The sequence below is a fragment of the Trachypithecus francoisi genome, unplaced genomic scaffold (assembly GCF_009764315.1).
Source record: "Trachypithecus francoisi isolate TF-2019V2 unplaced genomic scaffold, Tfra_2.0 Lachesis_group13, whole genome shotgun sequence".
NCBI classification, from domain to species: domain Eukaryota; kingdom Metazoa; phylum Chordata; class Mammalia; order Primates; family Cercopithecidae; genus Trachypithecus; species Trachypithecus francoisi.
Genome location: NW_022681458.1, coordinates 40,674,494 through 40,692,317, shown reverse-complemented (window position 1 = coordinate 40,692,317; position 17,824 = coordinate 40,674,494). Strand labels below are relative to the sequence as shown.

At 41.0% G+C, this 17,824-nt stretch overlaps 1 protein-coding gene and 1 long non-coding RNA gene across 2 annotated transcripts in view; one reads left to right on the top strand and one right to left on the bottom strand.

Annotated features, from left to right (window-relative positions):
• LOC117095234 (aldehyde oxidase 2-like) overlaps positions 1-3,127 on the top strand; it is an 82,101-nt gene extending 78,974 nt beyond the window's left edge. Inside the window, 1 exon segment of the mRNA XM_033232021.1 lies at positions 1,534-3,127. The gene's annotated coding sequence lies outside the window, so the exon portion shown is untranslated.
• Positions 1-17,824, bottom strand: part of LOC117095237 — a 46,983-nt gene that overhangs the window by 27,922 nt on the left and 1,237 nt on the right. The window lies entirely within an intron of this gene.

Sequence of the window (17,824 nt, the reverse complement as noted above, 5' to 3'; positions counted from 1 at the left end):
GCTTGAGTTCAGGAGTTCAAGACCAGCTTGGGCAACACAGTGAAACCCCGTCTGTACACCACCTGGCATGGTGGCACATGCCTGTAGTCCCAGCTACTTGGAGGCTGAGGTAGGAGGATTGCTTGAGTCCAGGAGATGGAGGTTGCAGTGAGCCAAAAGTGTGCCACTGGACTCCAGCCTAGGCAACGGAGTGAAACCCTATCTCAGAAACACACACACACACAAATGCAGAGCAAATTATCTAAGCTCTTTAATTATTATCTCTTTCTATCCTTCTTTCTCTTTCCAAGTATGAAAGTTAAATGTGAATATGATGGCAAATCCTCTCTAATTCTTATGTACAACAAGGCATATAAAGTACATGGCATCATGCCTAACACATAGTACTCAACATAGTTACACACACACACACGCATGCACACACAGATAAAATGCCAAATTTTAACCAACTAGACATCACCAGTGAATGAATGGGGTTGTCAAGTTTTTGTACAGACTTTTTTTTTTGAGTGGGGGGAGGGACATGGTCTCACTGTGTCACCCAGGTTAGAGTGTAGTGGTCCAATCTCGGCTCACTGCAACCTCCGCCTCCCAGGTTCAAGCGATTCTCGTGTCTCAGCCTCCCGAGTAGCTGGGACTACAGGCACACGCCACCACACACAGCTGATTTTTTTGTAGAGACAGGGTTTGGCCATGTTTAGTCAGCCTGGTATCGAACTCCTGACCTCAAGTAATTTGACTGCCTCGGCCTCCCAAAGTGCTGGGATTACAGGCGTGAGTCACTGTGCCCAGTCTGTACAGATGTTAAAATAAAGACCATCATCTTCTATGCATGGTGGCTCATGCCTGTAATCCCAGCACTTCAGGAGGCCAGAATGGGAGGATCACTTGAGCCCAGGAGTTCAAGACCAGCCTGGGGGACATAGCAAGACCCTGTCTCCAATTTTTAAAAAATTAAAATTAAAGAATTTTTTAAAAGACCATCCTCAAATTGCAAGACAAATTTAAAAAACAAAAAAAACTTCTTGTCACTTTACCATTTATAATTACTTTTGTGTGTCAGTTACCCATGCCATGCATGTTACCCATGCCATGCAATCAACACAAGATGCAGATATAAATTGCATTCTGAATCTGTAACTGTCATCCTTTACCTGCAATTTCAAATTTTTACATTCTTCAAAGTAACATAATTGGCTCTTGTATATTTGCTTTATAAGGAAGTGTTCAACATTGATCTTATAAATCAAATTTATACCACACTAAAAACATATACGTGTGAGTGTATTCCCCATAACATTTTAAACCTCTGCTAAAAATATTCAAAAACTTCTGATGTCATCCAGCTTCTTATTTTATAAAGGAAGACATGGAGGCCACAGGAGAATAGTAACTACCCAAATGTACTTATTCATAGCTGTAAATCCTATCAACCCAATTGTCAATCATTTATTGTTCTTCTCCCTATATATCAAGTTGAGAGATTTGCACACTGTATTTCATAATTATTGTCTTTTCTTTTTTTTTTTTCAGGTGTTTCAGTTTTTCACAAGTAAAAAGATGGCTTGTTAATCCTAACTGGGATCCAAACTGATATTCTTATACTGTTGTAGAAAAAAATAGACACAAAATTTAGAAACGTTATCCAACTTTGATTATATTAACCCAATGAAGCATTATTTGCAAAGCATTTCACTTAGACTTTCCAGCCTAGAGGCCACCAGAAAAGCACTGCTGTATCCACAGTAAGCAAGTTTAGTGCTGATTTGTTTCTGAAAAGATCACGTAAATGTTGCTGTAAAAGCAAACTTTTCTTTTCTGTGTCCATCCAATCTAAATGGACTGGTAATATAGGTTATGATTATAGAATGAAAGATACTTCTTGGTAGATAAATATATGATGACTTTTCCCAGTGGTGTATTTGATTCAGTAGCCACAAGAGAGTTCTGCAAGTTTTGTTTTGCCATAGATTGACCATAGGTCTATGTACATGCATTTGACAGCAAAGGAGTGGTATATCCCTCATGTACCTCTACTATCCAACTGATTAACCTTCTTTTGGATTTGGAGGAGGGGAAAAAGCAATATAAAAACATTTTCAATATCTTGCCCCCAACCCCTCTGTGCTGCTGTTGTTGTTGAAAAACATCCAATCTAGTATCAGAGTTTAGGAAATATTGCATATTTCAGTTTCCCATAGATTGAGGTGAGAACATAGAGCAAAAGAATTATAAATTTTAATTACCCCCTACATTGTGGTTTAAAATATATAGGATCCTCTCTACCAATAACTTTGAGAAGGAAAAACAAAAGAAAAAAAGAAAGAAGATATATGGGATCCACCAAATTACATTCATCTGAGTTTAGAAGTCTTCGGAGCGAGGAACCAGAATATAAATTAGGCCCTATTTGACCAGAAAGTCAGGGGTAAGCTGATTTTCCACTAGCCAGATTTCACAAGATCAAGCTTACCAAGCCATGGTCTGCAGTGACCCCTGCAGTGGCTGAAGGAGGGGAGGCAGAGCTGAGAACGCTGGGCGATGGGTGAGAGAAGGTAGGCAATAAGGCATAAATACAGCCTGGAGGAGGCTGAAGGTCCTTAAAGCCATGAGCATGTTGTTGTGAGACGCTGGGGTATAGCTGTCCACAGGCCCATCTGTGGACATCGGAGGCGTCCCTACACTACAGGAGCCCAAGGGATAAAGCAGGACAGGAGCACAAAGAGGAAGGAGGCAGGAGCAGCAGGGTTATGGGCAGGAAAAAAATTACACAAGACACAGGAACATTAAGAGTTGAGAACCTTAGAGGGAGTGGCTGGGGTGAAATAAGTTGAAAGCATTTTTTTTAGCTCTTTTGAAAATAAAATCCTTAATCTAATAAGAATGTGAGAAGTTTGTCTTATCATGTGTATCATTTTAAATGATGGTAAATATAATTCTATTTTTTTTTTTTTTTTTAAGAATCTTTTCAGTTAGAGCTAAGGATGGTTACTGGGCATTTATTTTCCATTTGTCATGGTTCAAAACCATAAAGCACTAAAAATAGAGGGGCTTGAATAAAAATTATTTCTGTGAGTTGATGCACTAAAATCTGGATGGCATGGATGTTAATAAAATACTTTTTAAAAAAGATACAGTGGAAGCCATATATTTGAAACCAGTTCTTTGGGCTCAATAAACATTATTAAAATATGAAACAGACTAAAATGTTTAAATACGTAAAACATTAACATGGCTTGAATGTTTATTAAAAAGGTAAATCAAAGACTTACTCTCATACTGCTATGGCCTGAATGTTTATGTCACCCCAGAGTTCATACATTCAAACCAAACCCACAAGGTGGTGGTGTTAAGAGGTGTGGCCATTGGGAAGTGATTAGGTCATGAGGACTCCACTTTCATGAATGGGATTAGTGCCCTTATAAAATAAAAAGACCCCCAAGAGCGAGTTAACCTCTTCCACTACGTGAGAACACTGCAAGAAGGCACCATCTATGAACCAGAGAGGGGGCCCTTATCAAATACTGAATCTGCTAGCACCTGGATCTTGGACTTCTCAGCCTCCAGAACTGGGTTCTGAGCAAAACGTTTCTGTTTATGAGCAAGACATTTCTGTTTATAAGCCAGTTTATGGTATTTGTGTTAGAGCAGCCCAAACCAAGACACATACCACCCCCATCCATTCAATTCTCACACATGCACAGAGAGTAACTTCTGCTTTCCCAGAAGGCCCAGCATGTAACCTATCCCAGAATGCCCAGCCACTCTTGGCAAAATCAGAGCTACTCAGCTGGCCCTACAAACAGACAGGACACAACTGCCAAATGTCAGAATGTTTGAGGAAGGATAAGTACCTGGTTCCTGCCCCTATTTTCACACCTGCTGTGCCCCTTCTCTCTGTCTAGACAATTCCATTCTACCAGCTTCCCAACATCAGCGGCAGCCTGATGCCTGTAAGGGTGAGGGAGCATAACTCTTAATGCTCATCGTGGGCTTCATGGAACCTCCTACTTCTTACTCCCTGGGCCTTAGAGCACAGGAGACGTTTATACTATTGCCTTCTGAGCCTGGGTTCTCTGAGAAGGTTTTCTCTTTTGTAAAGAAAAGCCTGCTCTCGGTTCCATCCCAGAACAGTCAAAATTAATACTCTATCTGTCTCATAGAATTGAGTAGACAAACAGCAAAAAGATAGGCTAATTTGTAAGATGTCAAAAGGAAGTCAAAAACTTAGGCAGAAATAGTTGGAGACAGAAAATAATGGAATTTTCTCAGTCCCCCCCACAACCCTGAAAGTCGATGTTAAGATGTCACTGACTACAAAGCAATAGTGTTCCTTCCTTTGCCAAGCCACAGCAGGACAGGCTCCCCTGTGCTCCTGTAACTTCACATTTAGATGATCTTACTGGCTAGCTATTGGTCTTGTTCCAAACCATTCTGCACGTAACTGCCAAGATAATCTTTCTCAGCATCTGTAACTACCCACTGTCACTGTGTAAAAGAGTTGCATTCAACAGGACAGTTTCTTCTTCCAAAAGGGACTTCACTGTCATCTGTGAAGTGGTCACCTGTTGTTTTTATCTGACTGCTGTCTCTTCTTTGGGAAATTATCCATCCTCCACTCCATGTGTTCCAAACAAGCTGCTGCGAAAGGTATGAGATAAGCTGGGTTAGAGTCTCTCCTGAGAGATAGGCGCTTGCACAAGGTACACAAGCTAAAGGGCCACTGTAGCAGGTCGCCTGGATGGCCACAGTGAGTCCACAAGCTCCTGCTGCTGAGCTCTGCCCTCAATTCTGTGATCTACTCAGCACCTTTCCAGTGGTCAGTTTCCTAGGATTGCTGCAACACATATCACAAGCTGGGTGGCTTCAGTATGTATTCTCTCACAGCTCTGGAGGCTAAAAGTCTGAAGTCAAGGTGCTGGCAGGACCATGGGTTGTCAGGAAGAATCCTTCCTCGCCTCTTCGGGCAGCTCCTGCTGTTCCTTATGGCTGCATTACCCCAACCTCTGCCTCCATCATCTCATTGCCTTCTTCCCAGTGTGTCTGTATCCAAATCCTCTTCTTTCTCATAAAAACACCAGTCATTGGGCCGGATGTGGTGGCTCACGCCTGTAATCCCAGCACTTTGGGAGGCCGAGGTGGGCAGATCATGAGGTCAGGAGTTTGAGACCAGCCTAGCCAACATGGCGAAACCCCTTCTCTACTAAAAATACAAAAATTAGCCAGGCATGGTGGCAGGCACCTGTAGTCCCAGGTACTCAGGAGGCTGAGGCAGGAGAACTGCTTGAACCTGGGAGGCTGAGGTTGCAGTGAGCCGAGATCACGCCATTGCACTCCAGCCTGGGCGACAGAGCAAGGCCCATCTCAAATAAATAAATAAGTAAATAAATAAATAAATAAAACAAAACACCAGTCATTGGATTTAGGGCTCACCTTAATCCAGTAAGACCTCTTCTTAGTTTAATTAATTATACTTGCAAAGACTTCATTTCCAAATAGGGCCGCTTCTGAGGTTCCAGGTAGACACAAATCTGGGGGGATACTATTCAACCCTCTCTACCAATAAACCTTGCTGAGGCTAATGGATAGTTTTGGGGTAGAAGTGACCCTCTCTCCTTTATGCCCCTATTGTGTCTGGTTCTTACATAACACACAATCTGTTTGTCTGCATGTGTATCCTTTCTTTCTAGATGAGCCACTGTCTGATGACAGGGATTGTGTCTTACTCATCTCTTACCACAGGGTCTATCTCAAACTGATACTTACACATGTATGATTAAGGAACAGCCAAAGAATGTGCTCTATGACAACGAAAGTACAGATTAAACCTACACTGTGTAACTCAGATACCCATGAGCCAGGAGATCTAAGGAAGATAAAAAGAAAGAATCTACAGTTATTTGACAAACAAACCAGGCTTCACTTTTTTATTGGATATAAATCTGCTGGAGCCACTATTTATTTTACTTGCATGTATTCAGCAAAATTTTCCAAAACTTGGAAACAATGCAAAAAGAAACAAAAATACTGTGAGACGTTTCTTTTCTTTTAGAAACAGGGTCTCACTCTGTCACCCAGGCTAGAGTGCCCTAGTACAATCATGGCTCACTGCAGCCTCAAACTTCTGGTCTCAAGCAATCCTCCCATCTTGGCCTCCAGAGTAGCTAGGACTACAGGAGTGTGCCACCAGGCCTGGCTAATTTTTTAATGTTTTGTAGAGATGGGATCTCCCAATATTGCCCAGGCTGGTTTCAAACTCCTGGCCTCAAGCAAACCTCCCCACTCAGATAACTTGTCAATGTTATCCTCCAGCACTGTCTAATAAACCCATTACAGAGTAATCTGATGCTCTAGGGCTGCCCTACCTATATGGTAGCCACCAGTCACATGTGGCTATGTACATTTAGTTTTTAATTATTTAAATAAAAAATTCAGTTCCCTAGTTTCCTTAGCTACATTTCAAGTACTGTATTCAGTAACCACATGCAGCTACTGGGTACCCTATTAAACAGCACAGAAAAGACCAGTATGCATCACTCCAGAAAGTTATATAGATGGGTTTGCTCTAGGGAAATGTAACTTTATATATCTACTATTTATTAGGGCCCGGACCACATTAGATCATGTGGTATGTAGAATGACAGCACGCCAAAGACATCCATGTCCTAATCCCTAGAACCTATGACTATGTAAGGTTACATGGCAAAGGGAAATGAATGCTGAAGATGGAATTAGGTTTGCTAATCAGGTATCCTTAGAATAAAGAGATTATTCTGGCTTATTTGAATGGACCCTATGTAATCACAAGAATCCTTAAATGTGGCTGGGCTCGGTGGCTCATGCCTGTAATCCCAACACTTTGGGAGGCTGAGGCGGGGTGGATCACGAGGTTAGGAGATTGAGACCATCCTGGCTAATATGGTCTCTACTAAAAATATAAAAAATTAGCCAGGCATGGGGGCGGGCACCTGTAGTCCCAGCTACTCGGGAGGCTAAGGCAAGAGAATGGCATGAACCTGGGAGGCGGAGCTTGCAGTGAGCTGAGATGGTGCCACTGCACTCCAGCCTGGGCAACAGAGCGAGACTCTGTCCCCCCCAAAAAAAGAATCCTTAAATGTGGAAAAGGGAGGCAGGAGAGTTCGTATTAGAGTAGCTGGCTTTGAAGACGGCTTTGAAGATGTCAGGGGCCACAAGCCAAGGAACGCAGGCAGTCTCTGGAAGCTAGCGAGGTGATGAAACACATTCTCACCTAGAGTCTCCGGGCAGAATGCAGCCCTGCTAACACCTTCATTTTAGCCCAGTGAGACCCATTTTGGAATTCTGACCTTCAGAACTATAAGATAATAAATTTGTGTTGTTTTATGCCACCAAGTTTAGGATAATTTGTTATAGTTGTAATAGGAAATAATACAGCTGTTAACTTGCAAACATTGATAAATTACAAAGAATTGCTGTATAGTTGAAAAGAAAACCCATTAGGTTTCAGTGTTATTGCCCTTAGGACATCAACCAGTTTTGTTTTGTTGTTTATTTGGGTTTTTCCCCCTGATCTGCAATCTTATTCTGATGTTCTTTTTTCCATATTGGTTTTTCACATCTTCCTTTGAACTTGCTTTATTACACTTGCTCTTTCATTGACTATATCTTTGACATCTGCTCACTACATATTGTATAGGAGTCACTATATATTGTACAGCTTTAAGGTCACAAGTGGTTTTTGGTTCCATGGATGAATCGTATGGTGGTGAAGTCTGGGACTTTAGTGTACCCATCACTCAAACAGCGTACATTGTACCTAATAGGTAGTTTTTCATCCCTCACCCTTCTCCCACCCTCCCTCCTTGGTTTATATGCTTAAAGTTAGATGCTGACATGCAGCCAGCAAAGGAAAAATAAACAAACACAGGACTCTGAGGTTCTTCCATATGTAAGAAGAGCCTACATAATTTATACAGCGATTAACCTGATGAACATAGTTTATTTACAATTTAAATGAATAAATTTAATATTCTAAAACAAATATAATCTATTGACTAAATGTAACTAATGATGAAACTCCATACAGACAACCCCATTAAAAAGTGGGCAAAGGACATAAACAGACACCTTTCAAAAGACATACAAGTGGCCAAAAAGCATATGAAAAACAGCTCAATATCACTGATTAGAGAAATGCATATCGAAACCACAATGAGATGCCATCTCATACCAATCAGAATGGCTATTATTAAAAACTCAAAAAATAACAGATGCTGGCAAGGTTGCAGAGAAAAGAGAACGCTTACACACTCTTAGTGGGAGTGTAAATTAGTTCAACCATTGTGGAAAGTAGTGTGGCAATTCCTCAAAGAGCTAAAAACAGAACTACCATTTGACCCAGCAATCCCATTACTGGGTATATACCCAAGGGAATATTAATCATTCTACCATAAAGACACATGCACACAAATGTTCACTGCAGCACTATTCACAACAGCAAAGACATGGAAACAACCTAATACCCGATATGGTCTGACTTTGTGTCCCCACCCAGATCTCATCTCAAATTATAATCCCCACGCGTTGGAAGAGGGGCCTAGTGGGAAGTGATTGGATCATGGGGCAGATTTCCCTCTTGCCATTCTGTTGATAGTGAATTCTCATGAGGTCTGGTTGTTTGAAAGTGTGTAACACCTCCCGCTTTGTGCTATCTCTCTCCTGCTGCCATGTAAGATGTGCCTTGCTTCCCCTTTGCCTTCTGCCATGATTGTAAGTTTCCTGTGGCCTCCTAGCATGCTTCCTACACAGCCTACAGCACTGTGAGTCAATTAAACCTCTTTTCTTCATAAATTACCCAATCTCAGGTAGTTCTTTATAGTCGTGTGAGAACAGACTAATACGATGCCCATCAATGAGAGACTGCATAAGAACCTGTGATACATATACACCATGGAATACTACGCAGCAATAAAAAAAGAACAAGATCATGTCTTTTGCAGGAACATGAAGGGAGCTGGAGGCCATTATCCTTAGCAAACTAATGCAGGAAGAGAAAACCAAATACTGCATGTTCTCACTTATAAGTGGGAGCTAAATGAGATGAGAACTCATGGACACAAATAGGGGAACAATAGACACTGGGGCCTACTCGAGGGTGGAGGGTGGGAAGAGGGAGAGAATCAGAAAAAATAACTATTGGGTACTAGGCGTATCACCTGAATGACAAAACAACCTGTACAACAAAGCCCTATGATATGAGTTTACCTATATAACAAACCTGCACATGGTCCCTTTAACCTAAAATAAAAGTTTAAAAGCATACAAACAACAAAGACCACAAAATAAAAAGTATTGGCCAGGACATAGAGAAATTGAAACCCTTGTGTACTGCTGATGGGAATGTAAAATGGTACAGCTGCAGTGGAAAACAGTATGGTAGTTCCTCAAAAAATTAAAAATTGGATGGCCCAATAATTCAGCAATTCCATTTCTTTTTTCTTTTCTTTTCTTTTTTTTTTTTTTTGCCCCGAGATGAAGCCTTGTTCTGTGGCCCAGGCTGGAGTGCAATGGTGCGATCTTGGCTCACTGCAACCTCTGCCTCCCAGGTTCAAGCAATTCTCCTACCTCAGCCCCCCAAGTAGCTGGATTACAGGCATGTGCCACTACAACTGGCTAATTTTTGTATTTTTAGTAAAAACAGGATTTCACCATGTTAACCAGGCTGGTCTCAAACTCCTAACCTCATGATCTGCCTGCCTCAGCCCCCTAAAATGCTGGGATTACAGGTATGAGCCACCATGCCCGGCTGGCAATTCCATTTCTTTTATGTTTTTTGTTTTTTGTTTTTTTGAGACAGAATTTCGCTCTTTTTGCCCAGGCTGGAGTGCAATGGCACGATCTCAGCTCACCGCAACCTCCCGGGTTCAAGCGATTCTCCTGCCTCAGCCTCCCGAGTAGCTGGGATTACAGGCATGCGCCACCATGCCTGGCTAATTTTTGTATTTTTTGTAGAGAAGGGGTTTCTCCATGTTGGTCAGGCTGGTCTTGAACTCCCGATCTCAAGTGATCCACCCACCTCGGCCTCCCAAAGTGCTGGGATTACAGGTGTGAGCCACCGCACCTGGATCATTTCTTTTATGTTTGTAGCAAAAGAATGGAAAGCAAGGTCTCAATAAGATACTTACATACCCACGTTCACAGCAGCATGTTTCACAGTAGCTAAAACGTGGAAGCAACCCAAGCATCCATCAATGAAGGAACGGATAAGGAAAATGTGGTATATATTATACAAATAATAGCCTTCCAAAGGAAGGAAATTTTCACACAAGCTTATAACATAGACAAACTTTGAGGAACCTTGATGAACCTTGCTAAATGAAATAAGCCAGTCACAAAAAGACAAATACTGTATGATTACATTTATACGAAAATCTTAAAGTAGTAAAATCAGAGAGACGGAAAACGGAATAGTGGTTGCCAAGCATGTGGGGAGGGAGAATCAGAGTTATTGTTTAACAGGTATAAGGTTTGTTTTGCAAGATGAAAAGAGCTACAGAGATGGACGGTGGTGATAGTTGTAGATTATAAATATATTTAATAACACTGAACTGTACATTTAAAAATGGTTAAAATAGGCCGGGCGCGGTGGCTCAAGCCTGTAATCCCAGCACTTTGGGAGGCCGAGACGGGCGGATCACGAGGTCAGGAGATCGAGACCAGCCTGACTAACACGGTGAAACCCCGTCTCTACTAAAAAATACAAAAAAAAAAACTAGCCGGGCGAGGTGGCGGGAGCCTGTAGTCCCAGCTAGTCGGGAGGCTGAGGCAGGAGAATGGCGTGAACCCGGGAGGCGGAGCTTGCAGTGAGCTGAGATCTGGCCACTGCACTCCAGCCTGGGCGACAGAGCGAGACTCGGTCTCAAAAAAAAAAAAAAAAAAAAAAAATGGTTAAAATAGTAAAGTTTAGATTATGTATGTTTACCACAATTTTAAAAACTTAAAAAAAAAGAAAGATAAACTTCTTTCTTTTCCTTTTTTTTCCTTTTAGTGAATAAAACAAGAGCAGAGCCTGTACTGATTTAGTTAAGACCTTTTTCCATTTCTTTGGTTTCTTTGTTCCTTGTGCTCAAGAATTTGTTGAAATGTAAACGTCCTCCAAGCTTATCCAGATAAGTATCATGAAAATATACTCCTCCCAAAGCCTCTCAAACACCATTGTTACCAATAGTTAATTTATATTTTTATCCAAAAAGTAAATAAATCAAAGTTTGAGAGCCATTTTTCAACCTCCACAAGTTGCTAATAATCCACAAAAATTAAGGAAATATCACACACACACATACACACAATCCAATCCTCTTCTCCTTAGCCCTAATGTTCTTCTTCCCACTCCTAAATTATCTATCCCTGGAAGAAGCAAGAGTCGATCTATCAGAACCACTTAACAAGCTTTTTCAAAATTCCCACATCCTGCTGCCCACCCCTACCCTCTCCTGATATACCATCCAAAGGGGCAATGCCAGAATCTGGGTACTTTTTGTTTTGGGAGGTTTTTTGGAACACGGTCTTACTCTGTCAACCAGGCTGGAGTGCACTGGCACCATCATAGCTCACTGCAGCCTCAAACTCCTGGGATCAAGCAACCCTTCTGCCTCAGCCTCCTGTGTAACTAGAATTACAGGTGCATACCACCATGCCCAGCTGATTTTTTTATTTTTAGTAGAGATGGAGTCTTACCATGTTGCCCATGCTGGTCTTGAACTCTTGACCTCAAGTGTTCCACCTGCCTTGGCCTCCCAAAGCTCTGAGATTACAGGTGTGAGCCACTGCACCTGGCCTAATCTGGGTAGCTTAAGAATCCACAGAGGGAAGAGAAAGAAAAGCAAGTATACAAAAAGCAAGTTGTCGGAGGGTTACATTGACTTAGTTGAAATGGAATCCAACAGGGTCTTATCCTCCAGCTCACCAATGCTCCCCTTCCCCAGAGTAATTTTTCTATAATATTGACAGTCTGCTGGTATCATATAGATAATCTCTAGTGGTCTCCACTACTGACCAGATTGTCACACAGTGATCTAAGGCAATTAGGCAATTGACCAACGCAGCAATTGGCAGGTTCTCTTCATAAATATCCACAGCCCCCACTAAAAGTTAGAGGTAGGTCAAACATCTCACATGACAGATTCACTCTGAGAGGACACAACAGCCTGACAGCAGAATCATCTCCCCTTCTATAATAGTTGGGCCAGTGATAGCACCCTCTGGGAGGAGAGTACTCAGAACCAGTAGCAATCCACACCTGGAGGCTGCTGCCAGCATTGCTTGCTGGATTCCTCCACTTTCCTCGAATGAGGTTCATAAAGCAAGTATAACCTTTCTAGCCAACCACATATCTTATTTCTAACATCCACTATACCAATGAACAAAACCTTAAAATGGACTCTTGGACAATTACTTGAAATGTGTAGGTAACCAATTTGGAAGTGTGGATTCATAATTTGGATTCATGAAATGCTAATTAACTACACCTAGAGTGCAAGTTGACGCTACCTAGAGTATAGAAAAATGTTAACTTATGTTTAAATACATCATATAGTTTACACTGAATTTCTTAAGCACTTTAAAGTAAATTACCACATAGAAAGCAGAACATAGATGAAGACCAAACTCCTTAGGATGGGATCTTAGCCCTTGTCAAGCTAACCCCCTCTTCATCTTTGCCATCACTGCCCCAACATACACATACACAGATACACATACACCCTACACCACACACAGCAAGCTCCTCCCTGTTCTAGAATGTGAAAGTTACATTTCAGGCTGCTCCACATGCTGCTCCTACCTCCCTCTTCTCCATCTGACCAACCTCTTCTCTTCTGCCAAGACCTACCTCAAATGCTTCCTATTCAATCCTTTGGGAACCCCTTTCTTCTCAACCCTGTCGAGTTGGTCACTCCCTTTTCCATATTCTAATAGCATCTTGTATAATACATTCGTGATGGTATTTGCCTTCTCCCTCGCTGGACAGTGCAGGACACAAGCACCATGACTGTCTTTGGGCCTCCGTTACAGCACACCAGGCACATAAGGAAAGGCAGAGTCCTTCCTAAAGAGTTCTCACCAAAAGCATTTCTCAAAGGCAATTAAATCTGTTGCTTGTACATTGTTCTTCCCAGGCAAGAAATTCTTAAAATTTCTGAAGTCATGAAACCCCAATGTTCTTAATGTTATTTTATAGACTTTTATACCTGGTAATATGGTTTGGATGTTTCTCCCCTCCCAAATCTCATGTTGAATGTATTTCCCAATGTTGGAGGTTGGGAGGTGATTGGATGATGGAGGCGGATCCCTCATGAGTGGTTTAGCACCATCCCTTTGGTAGTAAGTTCTCACTCTGAAATCCCGTGAGATCTGGTTGTTTAAAAGTGGGTGGCACCTCCCACCTCACTCTCACTTGCTCCCACTCTTGCCATGTGATGTCCCTGCTCCCACTTCACTTTCTGCCATGAATGTAAATTTCCCAAAGCCCTGACCCAGAAGCAAATGCTGGTACCACACTGGTGCAGCCTGCAGAACCATAAGCCAATTAAACCTCTTTTCTTTATAAATTACCCAGCCTCAGGTATTTCTTCTTTTTCTTTTTGAAACAGAGTCTCGTTGTGTTGCCCAGGCTGGAGTGCAGTGGCATGATCTCGGCTCACTGCAACCTCCACCTGCTGGATTCAAGCGATTCTCCTGCCTTAGAGTAGCTGGAACTACAGGCGCATGCCACCACGCCTGGCTAATTTTTTGTATTTTCAATAGAGACGGGGTTTCACCGTGTTAGCCAGGATGGTCTCGATCTCCTGACCTCGTGATCCACCTGCCTTCGCTTCCCAAAGTGCTGGGATTACAGGCGTGAGCCACTGCGCCGGCCTCAGATATTTCTTTATAGAAATGTAAGAACGGCCTAACATGCTTAGGTTCTGAAAGTTCTTCATGGAATTTAGGTATTGAAAAATGTGAATTGAATTCAAAGCACAGGTATAGAGAACTACCAGATAATTTCATTTTAGTGCGTACTATAGTCACCTAGTGCTAAGAATCTCTGTGCTAGGCAAGCCTTATTGTATAATGTTCCCTGATGCTAAAGCCTTCTACACTGGTTAAGTTCTGGAAAATGAAACTGCTTTTTTAAAGATTTATAATTAAAATTATAAAATTTTATCAATTTATAAAATTTATAATTTTATCCCAGAAAGATCTGGGAAATCCTCCAAGACTGCTTTTTAAGAGTAGGACCTGAAATGGATCATTAGAAAAAAGGTTCCACTTTTTCTTATCAGATAAATTGACATTAAGTTTACTTAATGGTAGTCCATGGCCTTCTTCTGGAAGACTAATGATCATCAATTCTATCTATAGTTAGCTTGCTCTGAAAGCAAGACAGCCTTACTTTGTCACAAAGTTTCTGTGAAGAATTATAAAATGCACGTGAAAATATTTTGTAAATGGTAACATCCTCTATAAATTTAAGGTCTACTGTGACCACTCTATTACTGCTAATAGTAGTACATACCAAGTAATAGCAGTAGTACTACTAATAATAGCAATAAGGCAGCAATTAAGTTCTATGTAGTTTAATTGCTTTTTCATCTTAGATAAAAACTTTCCATCGGCTGGGCGCAGCGGCTCACACCTGTAACCCCAGCACTTTGGGAAGCCAAGGTGGGCGGATCTTGAGGTCAGGAGTTCAAGACCAGCCTGGCCAACATGGTGAAACCCCCGTCTCTACTAAAAATACAAAAATTAGACGGGCATGGTGGCAAGCACCTGTAATCCTAGCTACTCGGGAGGCTGAGGCAGGAGAATCGCTTGCACCTGGGAGGCGAGGTTGCAGTGAGCCGAGATCCCACCACTGCACACCAGCCTGGGCAACAGAGAAACTCCATCTCAAAAAAAAAAAAAAAAAAACTTCCATCATACTGAGGCTCCCAAAAAATGAAATGTAGGTTTAAAAAAAGACATCAAAGAAAGATGGCCATCTAAATATGCCAAGGAAACAGCTATGCATTGGAGATAATTTTCCAACACACAGATGTTTGGATCTGGTGTCCTCAGTAACATTTCTTAATCTTCAGTTCTGCAGTAATATTCTATGAGATATGAACTATTAATTACAAGCAATAAAGTTTTTTCTAAACAATCCTATAGCTAACATACCACACGCCATCACACTGTTCTCTTGTTGGTTTTTATTTTGCTTTGTTTTAATAAATGTCTTGAATGCTATATAACTTAGAATGCACATATTTAAATCAACCCAAATATCACTTATTTGGCAACTCACCTCAAACTATATTCTGAATAAGCACTTTACAGGAGCAAAGAGTTTTCACTTTAACCTGTCATTATTCTGATGTTGAGAGGGGAGAGAAACAGAAAATGCATGTATGCCAAATGTCTTGAATCCCTAAGCCTCCCAATTATTTTGGCCTATTCAAAAACCGAGGCCAGGTGTGGTGGCTCATGCCTATGATCCCAACATTTCAAGAGGCAAAGGTGGGAGGAATGCTTAAGCCCATGAGTTGGAGGTCAGTCTGGGCAACATAACCAGATCCTGTCTCTATTTAAAAAAAAAAAAAAAATCTAAAATCTAAATAATAGAGTGTGTTTGCTAAAAGACGGTATTTATTTATCAAATATTACTAAAATGTTAATGTAACTAAGTAGTGCTTATTTTTATTTTCATCTTGATTATGTCAAATATTATTAATAATTATAACTATTAAAATCATTCTATGCAGCAAGTAAAATAAATGGTGTATATGAAATTTGTAGCAAGTGAATGATATTTAACATTTTTTTAATCTAAAATGACATTATTTAAAAGCTCATTGTACCTCAAAGCTTTTTCGTTGTAAAACTTTTGTGGCGCCTATGAAAATACTTCCAGCCACACATACATACATAAATATACGCATACATATATAGATGTGTGCATCTAGAAGTATTTCATATACCTATGCTACAATATTGAAGCCAGGTTCATAGGCTGTTCTACAAGCTTCTACAAGACTCAAAGCATAGGAATAAATACTTTCCCCAGGTCATTTTTCAAGGGTAACAATGTGCTTTTCAAAACAGGCCCTTGACATTCTTCTAGTTGTTAGGAATAAAAACCTATTGTTACTTGCTTCTGAAAAAGAAACACTTAGGTATCCATTTCCATCAATGAAGTTAAAAGCAGTATTACATTCACATGTTGCACTTAGTACCTTTCTTTTTAAGTAGTTCAAAATTTTAAAACCCAAAAGTACTAATGGGATTCACAGCAATGGCAGAGTGAAGAGATCAGCATATCCTTTTCCCAAAACCACCATAAAACTGGGCAAGGCTAGGCATGCTGATTCACACCTATAATCTCAGCACTTTGGGAGGCTGAGGTGGGAGGCTCACGTAAGGCCAGGAGTTTGAGACCAGCCTGGGCAACAAAGCAAAACCCCATCATCACCATCATCACCAAAAAAAAAAAAAAAAAAAAATTAGCAGACACAGTTGCTCATGCCTGCAGTCCCAATTACAAAGAAGGAATGTGTTCACATCCATGACTAAGAAAGCCTTAAGGGAAAAAAGCAGTAGTTGAGATGAGGCTTGAAACAATAAGTAGGATTTTGACAGTGGAAAATGAGGGAAAGACATCTCAAGAAAGGTCAAGACGTGTCCTATCTGACCAAAGCATAAAGTTCAATTGTTTGGAAACTTTTTCTACCATAATACAATTTACAAACAACATTTCCCCTGCTAGCTGCACAGTACCTATTCCCATGGGTGCACCCAAAAGCAGAGAAAAGATAAGTGGCAGGGCGTGGTCTGTAACCGCAACACTTTAGGAGGCCAAGGTGGGAGGATTATTTGAGGCCAGGAGTTCAGGAAAACCTTTAATACACTTTACATTTTAAAGAAAATAATCTGCTTACTTTAATATCATTTTTAGTCAAAAATCATTTGCTACATACCCCACAATGGATGGTAATAACAGGTTAAGAACCAAAAATGTGATGGGAAGTAAAGGCAAAAAACATTGGTCAGAGCTATCCCTGGGTATAAAGAGGCATTTAAACAGTGAAGATAAATGATTCAGGTTACAGTTGAGAAGATTGTTCTGGAAATGTTGAGAAAGCGGATGGTACAGTTAGGAAGTTATTGCAAAAGTCCCATTTAGTTAGGGGTAACAGATGCCTAAATCCAGGTGGTACTGGGGAAAGATGATGCAATTTTACAACGTGGCAAAAATAGAAGCTTTGTGAGGCCATAGGCCTGACGTGTCACTATCTCTACTGGTCTCTAGCTGAATAAATATTTGCTGAATGAATAAATAAGATCTTGGTGGTGAGGCAGTGCATTATAATAGTGAAGCCAGACTGCCTGGCTTCAACTGGAGCTCTTCCATTTACTAGCTCTATGATCTTAGACAAGTTACTTGACCTCGATGCCTCGGTTTTTTCCATCTGTAAAATGGGACTAATAATAGTGTCTAGATTATAGGGTAGTTTTCAGGATCAAATGGGATTACTATATAAAGTGCTTAGAAGAGTGCCTGATACATATAGGTGCATATTAGTTATTTTTATTTGTGAAACGTTGTCCTTTAACAGAACTTCAGATGTGAAAAATACAGTTCTGCGGGAAGAGCAATCGACAGCATTGATAGTGTTAAACCAGCCATGAAGTGAAGATGCCCGATAGTGTGGACTGGAGCCTTGGGAGAAAGGATGGGGCTAGACACTTAAGAGATCCGACTCCGGCCACTTCCCTCTGCTCCCCACTGCCCTCCCAGTCATACTAGCTTCTTGCGGTTCCTCCA